The sequence below is a fragment of the Peromyscus californicus genome, unplaced genomic scaffold (assembly GCF_007827085.1).
Source record: "Peromyscus californicus insignis strain IS unplaced genomic scaffold, ASM782708v3 Scaffold_10__1_contigs__length_136768540, whole genome shotgun sequence".
In the NCBI taxonomy this organism is placed as follows: Eukaryota; Metazoa; Chordata; class Mammalia; order Rodentia; family Cricetidae; genus Peromyscus; species Peromyscus californicus.
In genome coordinates this window covers 2,824,403-2,829,579 of record NW_026294391.1, presented here as the reverse complement: position 1 = coordinate 2,829,579, position 5,177 = coordinate 2,824,403, and the positions used below count along the sequence as shown (strand labels likewise).

General features: G+C 40.3%; 1 non-coding gene across 1 annotated transcript; it reads left to right on the top strand.

Moving 5' to 3' along the window:
- Nucleotides 1-1,950: 1,950 nt before the first annotated feature.
- Nucleotides 1,951-2,052, top strand: LOC128117919 (U6 spliceosomal RNA). Its single transcript, XR_008220947.1, has one exon. It is a non-coding gene; the product is annotated as a U6 spliceosomal RNA (small nuclear RNA).
- Nucleotides 2,053-5,177: the final 3,125 nt, after the last annotated feature.

Genomic DNA, 5,177 nt, shown 5'->3' with positions numbered 1-5,177 from the left:
GGTTTAATACTTTGCACTGTTCCTCAGAAAAGGTTTCTCAGATTTTTTTTTTCAGTTTTCTCTCTTGGCAGTATTATATCATTGTTATGGGAAGTTCCTTAATTTTGTACTTGGGTATATGGTGACTTCTTATTTAGATTTAAGGTTTTTTTATTTTTACTTTTTTATTAGTTCCTATAGAATTTCATAAAATGCATTTTAATCACAGTCACATCTCCCTTGACTATTCCCAAATCCACATCATTTTCCTAAAAACCCAACTTTGTATATTTTTTTTCTTAACCCGTCAAATACAATTTGTGCTGCCCATATACCCTTTGGTGTGTGGCCTTCCACTCGAGCCTAGTCAACCCAGCAAGGGCCACAACTTTAAATGAAATTCACTATCCTATGCTCAGCAGCTATCAACTGTCAATAGGTCTTAGCTATGGGTGGAACTTCATACCCACCTTCCTTCTCTGTGTTGGGTGTTTGTCTGTCTTGAGTTTACACAGGTCTTGCACATGCTAGCTCAACTGCTATGAATTAATATGTGCAGCTGCCCTGCTGGGTCCACAAAACACTCTTTCCTTGTAGTCATCCACTGCCTACAACTCTTGCACAGTCTTTCCTCTCCTCTTCTAAAATGATCCTCGAGCCTTGGGAGGAGGGGTTGTAATATGGATGTCCCATTTAAAGCTAAGCATTTTCCAGTTTTGTCCTCTCTGTACATGGACCAGTTGTGAGTCTCCGTGTTAAGCACCATCTGCTGTAAAATGAAGCTTCCTTGATGAGGAATGAGAGATGCACTAATCTTTGAGTATAATGATAATTCATTAAAAGTCAGTTTAATACTTTAACAGAGTAATAATAGTAGGGTCTCCCCTGAGGCCAGTTACCTACCTATTCACAAGTTCTTGGCTCCAGTATTGGTGCCAGGTATGGATTTCAACTTGTGGACTGGAGCTTAAATCCAATCAGAAAGTGGTTAGTTATTCCGATATTGGTGTCACTATTGCACCAGTGTCCTTTGCTCTATTATATTCTATTATGAGATTTATTCATGAGAATTGATGTAGCTATACTTCATTCATTTGAGGATTAGGCAAAATGTTTCTGTGTTTCCTCGGTTCCCAATTTCTCCATGCTGTGAAATGTACTGGAAAAACTGACACTGATGCTTCTTTGTGCATATGTTTTAGATTTTCTCTAGCACACTTTCCTGTAAATGGACTTTCTGGATTGATGTGTTCCCCATTTTTCACTTTATCAGATACTTCTAGATTGAACTGAGTGGTTATATTAGTTCAAATTCATTACCAGAGTATGTACCATTCATACCAGAGGCTTGTACCATAGCCTCAAAAACTCAGTGTTCTTATATCTAAAATTTTTAGAATATATTTAGTCCCAAGAAAGCGATCCTTTTATGATTATGCCCTGGGATTTTAATTAAGTACTCATGGTTTCATGATGAGCACTTTATAGACTGAACCATCTCCTCAGTCCTAAGAGCTATTTAAAAAAAAATCAGCCAGGCGGTGGTGGCGCACGCCTTTAATCCCAGCACTCGGGAGGCAGAGCCAGGCGGATCTCTGTGAGTTCGAGGTCAGCCTGGGCTACCAAGTGAGTTCCAGGAAAGGCGCAAAGCTACACAGAGAAACCCTGTCTCGAAAAACCATAAAAAAAAAAAAATCAGCTGAATTGGTCTATTCATCATAGCTATAATCAATAATAAATAATGACAATCAATGTGATTTTATTAAAAAAAACTTTTATATGGTTGGATATACAACTCAGTTTTTTCTTTACATTTTCTCTTGGGTATTCTTGGCTTTTGACTCTTTTATATAAATTTTGGAACCAGCTCTTCCAATTCTATGTTAAGACTGCTGGGATTAGGAGTAGAATTAACTTCAATGTATAACATTTTGAGAGAGACTAACTTATTTTAAAATACTGTGCCTGTGCTTACTTCAGTGGTATATATACTAAAATTGGAAAAATACTGAGAAGATTAACATGCCTCTGGGCAAAAATAACATGAAGATTAGTGAAGTGGTCCATAGTTTTTAGCCAGTTGAAACAGCCTAAATGTTCTCAACAGATGAACAGATAATGTATGTGTGGTATATACACACCACAGAATACTATTCAGCTGTAAAGAAAAAAGGAATCATGAAATTTGCAAGTAAGTGTAGCTCTCACCCCTCTTCAAAGAATCTTCTCTTTTCAGCAAATGGAGACCATTACAGAAACCCACCAAAGGTCATGATGCCAAGATCAAAACTACAGGGAGCCCAGCCTCAATGGATACATCTACAACACAACTCCTGCACCTAAGGCTGAGGGAACATTGAGGAAGAAGGGTTAAAAAACTGTACAAGTCAGAACAGGAAGTATGTTATGAGATGATGTCTCCTAGAAATGACAGGGAAGCTATACCCATATTTTCCCAATATGGCTGCCTGAACAAGACCTGCACAATGACAATACCAACAGACATGTTAAGGTAGAAGTGGGAAATCTCACAGGTGTACTGCCCCTAGACAAAGAACTATATGCATCTAGTGATTATTGAGAGAGGAGGAATTAGCCTATCCCAAGGGTGAGCCCCCTAACTGGTTATCTGATACAAAGTGGTCAGCTGTGAGATCATATACACACAAACAACACTCATCGGTTGTATTTATATATTTATATGTTTATATATTGTTTTAGTCACTATTCTATTGTTGTGAAGAAACATCATGACCAAGGTAACTCTTATAAAAGAAAACATTTAATTGGGGTTTATTTGCAGTTTCAGAGGCTTAATCCATTATCATCATGGCAGAGAGCATGGTGGCAGGCAGGCATTGTGTTGGAGAAATAGCAGAAAACTATATACTGATCTGCAAGCAGAGAGAGAGAGAGTCCAACAAGGCCATACCTCATAGTCTTTCTCAAATAGTGCCACTCCCTGGGTGACTAAGAATTCAAATATATGATTCTACGGGGGCCATTCTTATTCAATCGATCATATGTGTGTAACAATAATAAATAAAAAGAGGTCATTAATTTGAGAGGGAGTGAGGGGATATTTGAGGGGGTAAAGAGAAGAAAGGGAAGGGGAAGTGATGCAATTAGATTTTAATTAAAAAATTAAAAATTATAAATTAAATATTTCTGTTAATAGACAAGCAGTGATGGCACGAGTCTTTAATACCAGCACTCAGGACGCAGAGACAGGCAGATCTCTGAGTTTCAGGTCAGCCTGGTCTACATAGTGAGTTCCAGGACAACCAGTGCTACATAGAGAAACCCTGACTTGGAAAAAAAATTTCACTTACTACTTAATTTCTTATGTAGAAATAAGTTCAGCAATCCAAAATATAAATAAAACATCTAAGCTTACAATTAATGAAGTCTCTCCATCTGTGCCCTTTTTTGGATCTTCCATAATGTTTAGCAACTGTATCAGTGAATTTTCTGTTGCTCTGATAAAGCACCATGGAACAACTTATGGAAGAAAGAATTCATTTTGGCTTATGGTTCTAGGACATTGAGAGTCTGTCATGGAAGCAGGCAGCAGGCATGGTGCAGGAGCAGGAAGCTAAGAGCTCACATCCTAAACCACAAGTACGAAACAGACAGTGAACTAAGTTGGATGAGACAATAAGCTCTCAAAACCCACCCCACTATTGCCTTACTACCTTACTTTCTTCAGCAAGGCTAAATGTCCTAATACCTCACTACTACCACCACTAACTAGTGACCAGGTATTCAAATACTGGAACTTATGGGGGACATCTACCATTAAGCCACCAATTCCATTCCCTAGGCTTCATAGCCGTATCATAAAGCAAAATTACTTTAGTCAAACCTCAGAAGTCCCCTAGTCTTTCATAGTCTCCTTTTGAATGTGTTCTTGTTGGCAATGGCCTTGTGGGTAAGAGAATCGGAATTCCCCATGACCACCAAGAGGGTGACCACTCTAAGACAGCAAGCTTCATTAGCCAGAAACAGAGGATGACTGGCCCAGAGATATACAGGGAAAAGGCTGACAGTAGAAAATAGGTGGGACCTGGGAATTCTCAGTCTTCAATGTCTGTGAGACTATGCACTGAAGGCACAAGCAAAGAGGGTGGAGTGTTGACATCTTCTATGCATGCTAGCACTGGTCAGCCTGACCTTCTGCAAGATTCCACCATGTTTTCTTGAGGAAAGGTCAATGGGCTTTGCAACTTCAATAGTATAGTAGCCTGCAGTAGGATGGGGGTAGGGGTAGTGTTGCAGAAGCTTGGACCGTGAGGAAGGAGGGGGGATCAGGGCCGTAGGGCAGACCCCAGGTGGAGCTAGGCCCCTATCCCATACTCCACTCCTACATATCCCAGAACCTTCAGCTGTGAGAAACTGTAGGAGCAGGAAGTCTTGAAGGAAATTCTGACAGACTCTTGAGTAAGTAGAGTCTTGACAAAGATGATAGAAAAGCATCCAAGGGGGCAGCTGGTGCACAGGTTGTAAGATATAAAACTTGTAACAGTCCAAGAACAAAAAGACCACATAGCTGAAGTTCAGTGAGTCTGCATGAGTGGCATAGGTGGGCACAGAGGTGGGCTGTGCCCACCTATGTGGGCTTTAATTTTTGAACTTCATCTGAAATGAATGTATAGGGTTTCCAGTCTCTGGTAACTGGATGGATCACACAAGTTACAAGCTGATATTGGAGAGAAAACAAGTCCAATTATCCAAAGCAAGGAGAGTGGACTTGAATCTGTCTTGGCAAAGATAGAAAGCTAAAAATAGAGGTGGGTTGAGGAAGTAGGAAAGAGTGGCAAAGACCTGGATTCTTGGTTAAAAAGTGGGGAGAGCAAGGAGTTGAAGCTGTAACCTCCTCAGCTATGGGTTAAGCATGGGGTGGCAGTCCTAGTTCTGTAAGGATGCCTGAGATGATAGCATGTAACATTTCAGTGATAGAACATGTGAGATGTTTTCAGAGCTAAGTCCCCGAGAATCAGGATCCCCAACTTGCATGAGAAACAGTTATATGAAGGTGCTCATGTCCTGTCATAGGGGAGAGGAACCAATCCTGTCAGTTGCCTATAGGTAGCACGAGGTCTCAGTAGCACAGTGAATTCTGGGAGTGAGTGAAGGCATGAATGGCAATATCTGAGAAAGCAAAGCCAGCAACCTGCTGTTAATCACCTGCTGGAGTG